Here is a 13,422-nt window from a genome sequence, read left to right as displayed (position 1 = left end):
TAGGCACCTTATTTTCAAACCACTTAGGGGAGAAAGGTAATGTGTACTGCACATTGCTTTACTTTTTGTAAAGTTGAGGTTGTTTCAAAGTAAATTTTAAAAGGGCAGGGAGAGGTCCTGGCCTGAGCTGAGGCCCAAAGCTAGTAATAACAGGAGTGCAGCTGCCCCTGTCCTAAGCGAGGGGCCGGGTGGTCCTGCAAGGCTTGTTAAGTGGTGGCCGGCGTGGGCTCCATGCGTGTGGCCCAGTCACCTACCTCCAGCTGGTGGGTGACAGAAGCAAGGATTCCTCTGGAAAGATCTCGTACAGCTGCTCCTCTCCCCTCCACGCCCCAGGGGTGGGAAATGGCTGCCAGGCAATCAGAGGGGCTCTTGAGGGTACCTGGCCTGTGTTCCCTGAGTTTGGGGGCAGGTGCCCTGCACTGTCCTGGAGAGACTGAAGGCCAAGAGGCCTGCCGGGGCTGCCTGTGCTGCAGAGAGAGGAGAACCCACCACTCTGGGTGGTCTTCACCGGCAGAATTTGGCTGGGCAGAGGCAAGGCCATCCCTAGGAGCCAGGGAACGGCCACAGGGCTCCGGCTTTCTTGGAGGAAACCTTCCCAAGGAGACTGCCCAGCAGGGCATGGTGACTTCAGGAGGTGACTCCAATAGGAAGGGCACACAGACAATGCCCATCTAGTATTCTACAGTCTGTAGGCCAGAAGTCCAGCGCGATGTGATGGGTTCTCTGCCCAGGCAGAGAGCAAGGCGTCAGCTGGCTGCATTCTCTGGAGCTGGGGCTACTCTTCCAGCCTCACTCCTGCTCTTGTGGTTGGAGGATCATTCCATGGCCTTGGAGTGCTGAGGGCCCTGTTTCCTAGCTGGCTCTCAGTCAGGGGTGCTCCCAGCTTTTGGAAGCTGCCCGTCACGTGGCCTCTCCATCTGCAAGCTATGCAGATGGTGCCGTGTGTCCTCCTTGTGCTTCGGCGCTTTTTGACATCCTTTGCTGCTGCTGACCAGGGCAAATGCTCTGCTCTGAGTGGGCTCACCTGACTGGGTCAGGCCCACCTGGAACATCTCTGTAACTGAAGTGCAGCTGATGTGGGACTTTAATTACATCCACAAAACTCTTCCCGCAGTATTAGTGTTTCATTGAATAACTACAGGTCAGGAATCTTGGGGGCCCGTTAGAATTCTGCTTACCACACGGCTAAGTCTACACCCCGGGGTGGGAAATATAAACCTTCTCAAGAAAGTGAAGTGAAAAGTGACCAAACCATTATCCATCTAGCACAGTGTTCCTGGAAAACCTTCCGAACACTCACTCCTCCATCCACTAGACAATCTTCAGCATTCCGTGGGCTGGGCCTGGGGAAGGGGGGCGGCGATCCTGGCTGGTCCCTGAGAAGCTCCTCAGTGTCCTCTTCCCAGGGTGGCCCCACCAGGTGCAGGGACCCTCCCGAGGTTCCTTCCTTTGGCTCCCTGCCCAGCCCCATTCTGACGGTGATCCAGCCTGTGCTTTGCCCCACAGTGCGCCCGTCCTGGCAGCCACAGCTGAAGCCTGACCTCAGGACTCCAGGAAGCTGAAGCCCAGCCCTCCACCCAGCCCCTGCACCCTTGCCCACTCCCCAGCCCTGCCCTCCCCACTGCTCCCCTCATCCCTGAATTGCAATGTGCCAGGGTCACCCCACCCTCCAGGCCTTCCATCACACGGGTCCCTCCGACCCCCTGAGCTTCAGGGCTCTTCTTCTCTTAAAATTTTCCCAGTCTCTCAAGGCCCAGGCTGACTGCTCTGTTCCTTCTGGAGGCCAGGCCAGACTCCGTCCCTTGAGCCCTGTCTTGTCCCTGCTTCCGGGCTGGGTGGATTCCTCTAGAAGGACCAGGACAGGCTGGCAGAGTCCCTGTCTCACTGCAGCACAGTGGTCCGCAGGGGCATTCCACCCCATCACTGGTGGACACCCTGCCCTGTAAGAAGCGGCACAGGGCAGCCGTCCCACGCCCAGCGGTCCCATGCCCACCCTCTCCCGTGCCTGCTCGGCCACTCTGCTCTCTCTTACACAGGCAGACGCCCACCCACGATGGCGTAGTGTCTGGGCTGCCTCATTGGCCCGGGTGTGACATCGTTTTAGAACAGGCTGTCCCCTTGTGGGGTCCAGAAGCAGGACTCGGTTTGAGTAGAGAGGGTCATCTGGCTGCCTGAGCCCGGCCCCGACCACTCCAGCAGCAGAGGCTCGGGAAGGGAGGGCCGGGCCGGGCGGCCGAGGGGCTTTGAGAACAAGGTCACATCTCGGCAACCGAAAGCCAGTCGAGCTCCTTCCATCAAGTTTTTAACTAGAAAAATAGTGTGCCCATTGCTCTGTAATACACCTCTGGGCTTTTTATTATGACTTCATTTCCCCTTGTAATATTGGAACGTCTCTATAATTGTAAAAGTGTAATAGAATCTAATAGAATTTCATTTGGCGCCCGGAATGCTCCGTACCATGGCCGCTCATTCGGAGTGAAATAATGATGTCTAATGCCCACACACGGCTCCCCGTGACCTTATTCAATCTTGGGGCTGATCGGGAAATATATTGATTCAATTATACACTGATGACAAATGAACTCAAAGAAAGAGGAAAAAAAGGTCAGCATATATTTGAAAATGTAAATCTTAGCAATGTCTTTGGGGTTCGCCCAAAAAAAAAAAAGCCATTTCAAAATGCCATTTGTGGCTAATAGTGTGGAGTTCCAGACTCCATTAGGGAGACGCGTCAGTGGCTGGGAAGGCATTAATGGGGTGTCGCTTCTCTAGAGCTAGGATCAGGCCCTAATCCTCCCAGAGCGGCTCCTGCCCTGCACGGCCTCTCCCCGAAGCTGCCTCTTCCCAGCAGCCAGACTGACCTTCCTTCCTTCTTTTCTTTTTTCCATCCATTCATTTTTCCTTCCTCCCTCTCTCCCTTCCTCCCTTCCTCCCTTCCCTCCTCTTCCCTCCTCCCTTTCTTCTCTCCTTCCTCCCTGATGACAGGGCCAAGCCACGGACCACATCTGGACGTAGTGAGGGCAGGGAGGGTTGTGGCAGTCTGGGCTCCAGGGAGCAAGGGCTGGCACACAGCAGGACAGTAACAGCGTGTGGGGGGGGGGCGGTGAAGGGCAACGCAAGAAAGCCAGGCACAGGAAGCCAAGGAGCAGCCAGAGAGAGGGAAGGACAACCAGGAGGGCTGGATCACAGCAGCCAGGCAGGCGAAGAGTTTGAAGAAGGAGGAAAAGGCCAGCCATGTCAAATATTGTCACATGCTAGAATATGGAGCTGCATGAAACCCCAAGGCACTCACGGAATTTCTCCACTTAAAACTAATCATTTATTTAAGAATATCTTATGTAACAGTAAAGTACACAAATCTTAAGGGTACAGCTCAATGATTTTGTCATTTTTTACAAATGTATACATGCCCGAAACTGCCACCGAACCACGATCTGGAATGTATCCCCCACCCCAGCAGCCTTCCCCGAGACAGTCAGCACCCGCCTCCCCCCAGGGAGCCGCTATTCTGGCTTCTGCCCCCGCAGATTAGTTCTGCCTGCTTTTGAACCTCATATAAATGGAACCATAAAGTGTGTACTTTTTTGCATCTGCTCTCTTCTCTCAGCATCGCCTCTGTGAGATGCATCCAGGCCGTTGCATGGTCTGGCAGTCCTCGCTTTGCACAGTGGTTGGGGGTGTAAAAACGGCCGTGCAGGTTAAAATCTTGCAAAAGGATCTTTATCGGTGGGGAAAATTAAGACTGTTCCGTGTCCTTTAAAGGTTTTTTTTTTTATAAAAACATTAAAAACTCTCTTACTGATGGTTATAAGTGTATAGGGAAATGGAAAAAACAGTACAACCAATCCTCATTTAGTGCACTGCACTTTAAAACATCAAAGACATTAAGAATTAAAGTGTTTTATTTCTTTGTGAGAAACTCATCAAGAGCAGTTTGAACAGTGCTTGTCATGTAACTTACAAGCATCTTTTCTGTGCCTTGGCCAGTTGTCGTGGTGTTTTCTAAGTTTGGATCAGCTGCCACCATTTCCCCTCTGTTGTTTTCAGTGTTGGGAAATATCTCTGAAAGTTCCTTTAGTATGAAGCCTTTCGTGAGCGTCACTTTCTCTGGGGCATCTTCGCCCTTTCGTCACAAGCATGTTCCTCATTTAGACCGTAAGTTCACCTTCCCTGAGCTCCTTCGCGGCATGTCAGGAGTCAGGTGGTGTCCACCCTCCCACAGTCGGCTGTTTCTTCTATTACTCCATTTACTTTGATTTGAATTTCACTTCCAACGTGATCATTTTTGATTTGTTTGTTGCACTTTCGCCTTTGTTAACTAATTCCTTCTTTCAATCAGTGATATTTGTAAAATGTCACGTGGGTTTCTAACTTGGCAATAAGGAGGCAACACAACTACATACTTTGCTGTCTGTGCATGACAAGAATAGTAGATACCTAGTGTCTAATCACCAGCCTTGGAAATAGTGACAGGATCAATCACCGATCATGCGACATATCTGCTATTTATGGAGCAACCTGTGGACTGAGAGCCAGGAGGGAAGTTTGCACTTTCTGCCGCTGCTGGGTTAATAATATGCCAATAATACGGTGACTGGAATTTGAATCACCTTGTTGGGAAACTGGTATTATTTAATTGATGATAACTGAAGCCACGTAAAATGCAAAACCATGTAAAATGCAGACTGCCTGTGTAAGTAGTTTGTTTTTTATCACTGTTGCATATAACTTCATTGTATAAGTATACCACAATTTCTTTTTCCCTTTCTCTGTTAATAGACACTGGAGTTGTGTCCAGTTTTGCTCTATTGTGAACGAGGCTACTATGGACGTTCTTGCACCTGTCTTTGTCAACATATGCACTCATTTCTGTTGGTTAAAGATTTCTCTACTTGGGGCCAGGAATGGAGGCTCATGCCTGTAATCCCAGCACTTTGGGAGGCCGAGGTGGGAGGATTGTTCAAGGTTAGGAGTTCAAGACCAGCCTGAGCAAGAGTGAGACTTTGTCTCTACAAAAAGTACAAAAATTAGCCAGACATGCTCCTGTAGGCCCAGCTACTTGGGACGCTTGAGCCCAGGAGTTGGAGGTTGCAGTGAGCTATGATGACACCACTGCACTCCATCAGGGGCAACAGAGTGAGACCCAGTCTCAAAAAAAAAAAAAAAAAAAAAAAGATTTCTGTACTTGGATTCATGAATTATTTCATGTGACCCCAGGCAGGCCTTTATTCTCAGAGAGCTGGGGCAGCTAAGCCACATCTGTACAGAAGAGGTGTCACAGTCATGGATGGAATGAGATGGAAGGAAGGGCATGCAGGGATCACCTGGTTTGGCCCTTCCCTCCTCCAGACCCACTTTACAGACGGGAAGACAGACTCTAGACCCAGCGGGACTTGCCGAGCTCACACAGAGACTCAGGCCGCTGGGGCTCCCCAGCTGCCCTCTGGCGGCCTGAGGGGCAGCTGCTCCCCGCTGTGGGCTGGGTGGCCTTATTCTGGTGCTGCTAGGGTTTTCCTTCTTTCTCTCCAACGGCAAATACCTCCACCCTGCCCACGAGAGGGCCTAGGCCAAATCAGGCGTGAGGGGCCAGGAGGCTGATGGGGCCCTCTCCTCCCCACGGTACCCCAGAAGCTTTCAGCAAAACTCAGCTCAGCCCGATGCCCCATTTAATTCTCATAATTAGCTGACAGCTCATTAGCAGCTCATTAGAGGCCCTGGAAATGCAGTGACAATAACAAATTCAGTGCAGCCAGGCAGTCTGGGGTGTCCCCAAGGGCCTGACCCAGGCTGGGCTTCTGGGGGGCTGCAGGGAAAGAGCTCAGCCTCTGTGCCCGTGTCTGAGTTCTCAGAGTCTGAATCTCCTTCCTGGGATGCCATTAAAACATCCCCCCTCAACCTGCCCACTGCCGCTTCCCAGCCCAGCTCCCAGCTGCAGGGCCCTCAGCTACCCCCTCTCCCCCCTCAGTCACCTGTCTTGAGAGGACCAGATAGAAGGAAGGAGCCTGGCTCCAACTTAGGAAGGAGGACCTCAAAGCCTCTAGGGGGCCCCTGAGAGCCCAGACTCTGCCCATCACTGGGCACCAGGCCTCGCTTGAGGCTTGAGGCCCACGTGCCCCCTTCCAGCCGGCTGAATCCTGGAGCTCAGGCTCTGACACCCCTCTCTGTCTGTCCCTCCAGCTTTGGTCTCAGCCTTTCTTCTGTGTGTCTATCTCGGTCTATTTCCATTTATTCAACATCCATTGGGCACCTGATCAGGGGCAAGTCTGAGGAAGCTGCCAAGCTCAGTTAGACAGAGTGCGTAGGCGGAGAGCTCGTGGCACTGCGGGGAAGGAGAGAGGAACAGACCGTCACAGTCCCTCAGGACCATGCTGGGGCGGAGGAGACACTGCGGAAGCCTCAGAAGAGGGACCCCAGCTAGGCGGGGCTGAGGCCTGTCAGGGGAGGCTTCCTGGAGGAGGCAGCATCTTGGAGGAGGAGCAGGAGTTTGCTCATCTGTCTGCTCTCCCGAGGTTGCCTCTGTGCCTTGTTCTCCTCATTGCAGCCCGGCCCTTGCCTTCCTACAGCCAAGTCCCTCTACCTCGTGGTCTCAGTGCCACCAAAGGCCCCAGCGACTGGGAGCACAGCCAGCCCCAGAGACAGTTAGAGCCTGGGGGGCAAGGAAGGACAGAGCGACTTCTACAGAAAAGGGGAGGCAGAGAGAACAGGAGGGGAGAGGGGGGTCAAATGAGCGAGTCCCGCATACCCAGGTGGCCCCACCTCCAGCAGGCCAGCTGACCTGGGCAAGCAGCTTATCTCCCTGGGATTCCATTTCCCTTCTGTGCTGTGAGGTGGGGCCTCACCACAGTCTGCACAGAGGGACAGGGGCTCCTGGGGTGGCCACCAAAGATCAGGGGTTTGCAAGGGACGCCTGGACCCCAATCCTGAGCTCCCGGTTCCACCTCCGGGTGGCCATACATCTGCCACAGGGATCGATGAGAAGTCATTATCATTGCCACATGTTAATGACACCAATTAATTCCCCATCTGTGGGTCCAATGCAGCCTTCAGTGCTGAAGGTTAAAGGGAGGGGACTAGCTCAGGGTGAATTTTCCCCTGAGATGGTAGTTACAGGCCAGTTTGTGTGGCTGATCGAGTCTGAGGCCTTGCATTTGGGACTGTACAGCGTGTGTGAGTGCACGTGTGGGGGTGCGTATGTATTCATTCTTCCCACATTGCCTTGTGTATAAAGAACATGTCTGTCCTTTACTGGTCAGTGCCATGGGTGCACACAGGTGTGCACTCTATGTGTACAAAGTATAAATTTTGTATATATGTATGAACAAAGTACTGTATGAGTGTTCTGTTTGCCTTATGTGTGTACAAAATATGTGTATATAAATTATGCTTCTATATTATGTTTGTACACAATGGAGGGCTTATACTAGTGTATACTGTGTTTGTGCGAAGGTTGTGTGTGTGAACACTGAGGACACAAAGTATTTGCACCTCCTGTATCCATGCAGATTGTGCATGGGCATGTGGGTGTGTGTTCAGTGTCTACATGTGTCATATACAGTGTGCAATGATGTGTGCAAGCCCGTGCTGAAGTGCCATCGCTTGCACATTTGTGTCCTGATGATGAGGTGTGAAGTAGGGGACCATGGGCTCCTCTCTGCTTCTTTAGGGACTGAGGTCCTGCCCTTGAGCCCAGGACTCTAACGGTAGATTTTGCAGTGTGCCATGGACCTGGTGCTGCCTGACCTTTAGCTGGGTCTTGAGGAGTGAGTAGGAGTTCGCCAAGCAAGTGAAGTAGTAGAGGAGGGAAGGGGATTCCAGGCTAAAGATGCTGCTTAAGCAAAATAATTGCTTTCAGTGTGTTACACACACTCATATCATCTTCACAGCAACCCTGTGAAGTGGGTGCTATCATTATTTCCATTTTACAGGCAAGGAAAATGGGTTATAGAGATGTTTAGCAGCTTGCCCAAAGACACATAGCATGCAAGTGGTACAATCAGGATTGGAACAGACATGCACTCTCACACACACATTCACACACAAGCACTGATACGCACAGTGCACATGCATACAAGGCAATGGACACACTTGGCATCACACAGGCATACGAGGCACACACACACACACACACACAAGGGTACACACCCACACGCAGCCTGTCTCCAGGTGTCCCCATCTATCCAGAGTGACCTAGGCCAGAGCTCTCGCTCAGCCTCAGCTTCTTTGGGGTGGGGTGGGGACAGGGAGAGGGCAGTGGGCATGAGAGGAAGGGGGGCTGGAGGGAGGTGGCTGAGGGTGGTCTCCATGTTGTCATCCTGCTCCTGCCACCAAGAAGCAGAGGGCAGCATCCTCCCGACCCACCACACCCAAATAAGCTGACCGACTTCGGAGCCCGCAGCTCAGCCTCGTTTTCTCCACCAGCTATGGGGGAAGGATGCTGTCCGCCCTGTCCCTGCCAGGCCTATGGAAAGGACTCTCTGGGAAATGGGAGACCCTAGCCCCCACCCAGGCCTCCTGTGTCCCCAGTCTCAATGGCTGCCAGCCACCAAGGTTCAAAGAGAAGAAACTTAAGAGCTGCGGCCCGCCCCTCCAACAAGGCTGCCTCTTGCCCAAGGAGGCTCCCTGAGGGCCAGGCTGTCCTTGGCCTGTGCCCCAAGGTCGAGCTGCACCCAGCTGTCCCTCACCCCAGCAGGCCGTGGATGGGCAGCCTGCCCGGCCACCAGCGCCAGGACACCCGGCTCACTGCCTCTCCCCTGGGCTCCGTCTCTTCTTAATTAACAGAAAGCCATTGTGAATACTAAAGGAGAAATTAGCACATGTCAGTCATTTCTGGGTGTTTATAGATTTCTCAATCCATCTTTAATTAACCCCTCCAGTTCTGAAGCCCTGCTCGAATGGCCGGGTTCCTGCCTCCCCCTGGACGGGAGCCTGATCTCCACCCTCAAGGAGCCCTAGACTAGGTGGTCTCGTGTCCCTGCTCCGAAGGAGCTCCCATTCTCTCAGGATCAGACAAACTTACCGCGGCCCCCAAGGAGGCCCTGCTACCCCGAGAGATGGGGCAGTCAGGTCAGGATGTGAAATATGCATGACCTTTCACCTTCAATGCCACATCTGGGAATTCGTGGAAAGGAGCTAATCACACGAACGAGCAATGTGTGGAAGAACACCCCTCAAAGAGCTGTTTGTCACAGCACAGAGTTGTAAACAGTGCGTGCCCATCAGAAGAATGGCCCTGCTGGGCAGCCGCAGAATAACAGTGACATCATCTATATTTATTGACAGCGAAAATGTCCTTCATACACTGTCTTGGCCAAAACTGTAAGTTACTAAGGTGTTTTTATAATATGACATTTCCATAACATCATATTTATTGAGAGAGAGGGAGAGAAAGAGAAAGAAGGCTCAAGAGACCAAGAGACAATGTCTTGAAGTCACCAAAATATTAAGTTATTATCTTTCAGTAGAGAGATCTCAGGTGGCTTTATTTAAACTTCCTTTTTACACTTTTCTGTGGTGTTTGTGTTTGTACTCAGTGTGCGCATATATATTTATTTATTTATAATCAGATAGCCCAGTGAGGGGTGCTGATGCGGCAGCCCCAGGGGCTCTGGGAGGGGCTGGCGGGGCCTTCAGGCCTGAGGGGGCCGGGGGACCTCCAGAGGGTGGGGGGGCTGACAAAGCTGCTTCGTCCCTGGTGTATAGGGCGAGCGTCTGTGCAGATGGGGGTTCGGGGTAGAAGCAGCGAGGGTGCAGCGCAGCACCTGGCCTCTTCCTCCCCCTACTTCCTCCTCCTCCCTCTCCCCTCCTCCTCATTCCCCCCCCCCACCCCTCCATGCACAGCCAGGGCGAGAGCACAGAGCCCTGCGTGTGGAGAGAGAGCTGAGGCTGGGGCTCAGCCGGCCTGGCTCAATTCCTGTTGATCTCAGTTTCTCACTTTGTCAGAATCTGAACTCTCAGTGCTTGGGAACTTGGGAGAGTCCCGGCCCCAGGCCCTGGGTAGCTGCAGGCGCCCTCTGGACAGTGGGGGGCTGAGATGCTGAGGCTTTCACCCAGGGGCAGCTGAGGAGTCCTGTGGCGACCGGCACACCGAGGGCTCGGTCGTTGTTGCTCCTGCCGTCTTCAATGAGAGCTCAGGGCCCTGGGCAGGGAACCCAAAGAGAGGCGGTTAGTTGTCTGCTCTGAGTTTCTGACTCAGACCCTTGCCTTTCAGAATGGCCCCCTCTGGCGCTCCAAGGGAGGCAGCTGTGCCCTCAAGGGCTGGCGTGGCGCTGGTTTGGGAGGCCTGGAGCAGAGGTGAGGGGAGCAGGGAACAGGGTGATTCAGGCCTGCGCCTCAAAACCTGACGCTTCTTAGGCTGCGGGATGCGTTCCCGCGCAGGGACATTGGGGAGAAGCGGGCAGCACTAGCCCCAAATGCTGCACTCTCAGGCCTGCAGGCACAGGGCCCAGACATGCCAGAGGGGCGTCTCACGGGGGCAAAGGCAACATCCTGAATTTAAGGGCAAAAAATGAACCGCCAAAGTTGGAGACAGAGGAGATGAGGCGGCTCATGTGAAAAACAGGGAGGTGGAGAAAGAATACTGAAGCCCTGGCCAAGTGTGAGGCGACATGTGTCCCCAGCGCAGCACAAGCCCCGGCTGCTTTGCCAGGAGCACGGCGCCCTGCTGACAAGTGATGCGGGCATAGTGTCAAGGGCCATGTTTTAAGAAGGACCTTGATAAACCAGGCGGCCCAGAGTGGGATGAGCAGGATAGTGATGAGATTGGAAACCATGAAGTGGGACAAGCAATGGAGAGAGCCATGGAGAGAGTGGGGCTGTTGGCCCTGAAGTAAAGCCAGGGAGCACGGTTGATGTCGGATCCTGGAGTGCTGTCAGGGGCAGAGGAGGGACCAGGGGGAGTGCAGTGCATGAAATATTGTCCCCCCCAAAATTTCATGTCCACTTGTGGCTTCAGATATGACCTTATTGGAAATAAGGTCTTTGCAGATGTAATTACTTAAGGTTCTCAAGATGAAATCATTCTGGATTTAGTGTGGGCCCTAAATCCAACAAATGGCGCCCTTTGTGAAAGTTGTCAGAATCAAAATGGAGTCACTTGTATCAAACTCTAACAAAAAATAAACAAACAAAACCAGGAGGCTGAGAAGGGAGGCCTCTCATGCACACGTGCCTGTGATAAGAACTATCACAAACACCCTCTGCAGGGCTCTGACACATATGCCTGTAACAAGAACTTTTGCCAAGGACTTCTCAAACTGCAGCTTGCTGTGTGAGTCACAAGCACAGCCAGCTGTATATACAAGAATACTTGCCTGACACACTGTCTCCACTCATGATTTGGTGTCAACTCCCACAATAAGGCCCTTCAACTGATGTTCTCTTTGTCTCAAAACAAATTATGTGCACTTTTCCCTTAAAAGCTTCACCTAGGCATCACTTTACCACACTTCAAGCTATATTACAAGACTATAGTAACTAAAACAGCATGCGACTGTCACAAGAACAGAGACATAAACTAGTGGAACAGGACTGAGAACCCAGATATGAAACCATCTTCGTATTGCCATCTGATCTTTGACAAAGCAGACAAAAACATACACTAGGGAAGAGAATCCTTATTCAATAAATGGTGCTAGGAAAACTGGATAGCCACATGTAGAAGACTGAAACAGGATCCGCACCTCTCACCTCTCACAAAAATCAACTCAAGATGGATAACAGACTTAAACCTAAGGCATGAGACTATAAGAATTCTAGAAGAAAATGTTGCAAAAACTCTTGTAGACATCAGCCTAGGCAAAGAATTTATGGAGAAGACTCCAAAAGCAATCACATCAACAACAAAAATAAGTAAATGGGACCTGATCCAATTAAAAAGCTGTCAAGAGAGCAAACAGACAATCTACAGAATAGGAGAAAGTTTTCCCATGCTACACAACCGATAAAGGGCTGATAACTAGAATCTATTTAGAACTCAGGAAAATCAGCAAGAAAAAAATCAAACAACCCTATCAAAAGATGGGCAAGGGACATGAACAGAAACTTTTCAAAAGAAGACAGAAGAATGGCCAACAAACATATGAAAAAATGTTCAACATCTCTAATCATCAGGAAAATGCAAATTAAAACTACAATGATATATCATTTATCTCCAGTAGAATGGCCTTTATCAAAAAGTCCCCAAACAACAAATGTTGGCGTGGATACAGAGAGTTAGGAGCACTCCTACACTGCTAGTGGGACTGCAAACTAGTGCAACCTCTGTGGAAAGCAATATGGAGATACCTCAAAGAGATACAAGTAAATCTACCACTTGATCCAGCAATCCCATTACTGGGCATCTACCCAGAAGAACAAAAGACATTCTATAAAAAAGACATCTGCACTTGAATGTTTATAGCAGCACAATTCACAATTGCAAAGATGTGTAAACAACTCAAGTGCCCATCAATACATGAGTGGATTAATAAAATGTGGTATGTGTATACCATGGAGTACTATTCAGCCATAAAAAATGGTGAACTACCCATTCTATTATCCTGGAAGGAACTGGAGCCCGTTCTCCTAAGTGAAGTATCACAAGAATGGAAGAAAAACAGCACAGGTACTCACCATTAGATTGGTACTCGATCAACACTAATGTGCACATATGAAAGTGACATTCATAGGGTGTCAGGCAGGTGGGGGAGGGGAGGAGAGGTTGGGTAAATCCACACCTAATAGATGAGCTACATGCTGTTTGGGGGATGAGCATGCTTGTAGCTCTGACTTGGGTGGCACAAAGGCAATTTATGTAACCAAAGCATTTGTACCCCCCCAATACTCCAAAATTTAAAAAAAAGAAATGAGGCATATACATTTAACCTACCCTCCCCCAATTTTTATTAAAATGGCTAAATTAGTAAATAAATAAACAAACAAAATAAATAAATAAATCAAAGCTTCCCCTTGCCTCAACCTCTCTGGATACCTATGGTCCCTGTAGCTTGCATACCCCAAATTTGCAAATCCTCTGTGCATTCCTGAATCAATTCAATATCTTTGGAGAATCTCCATATATTATTTAGGTTGACACCTTATAAAAGGAAGAGAGGAGAGGACACAGAGAGACACAGAGAGGAAGGCCATCTGAAGACAGAGGCAGAGTTGGGTTATGCTGCCACAAGCCAGGGAACTCCGGGAGCAGCAGCAGGTGGAAGAGGCAGGGGAGGGTCCGGCCCTAGAGGCCTCAGGGGCAGCCCGGCTCGGCAAACACCTTGGTTTGGATGTCTGGCCCCCTGAACTGTGAGAGAGTGGATTTCTGTTGTTTAAAGTCACTGAGTTTGTGGGAATTTGTTATGCAGGCCAAGGAGAAAGCATGGGAGGAAGGTTTCAGAGCAACAAGAAGTCTTTCCTAATAGCTGGAATCACACGATTCCAGAGCAG

Source organism: Microcebus murinus, chromosome 4 (genome assembly GCF_040939455.1).
Source record: "Microcebus murinus isolate Inina chromosome 4, M.murinus_Inina_mat1.0, whole genome shotgun sequence".
Classification (NCBI taxonomy): domain Eukaryota; kingdom Metazoa; phylum Chordata; class Mammalia; order Primates; family Cheirogaleidae; genus Microcebus; species Microcebus murinus.
The sequence above is the reverse complement of the archived record's forward strand: the minus strand, read 5'-3'. Positions refer to the sequence as shown.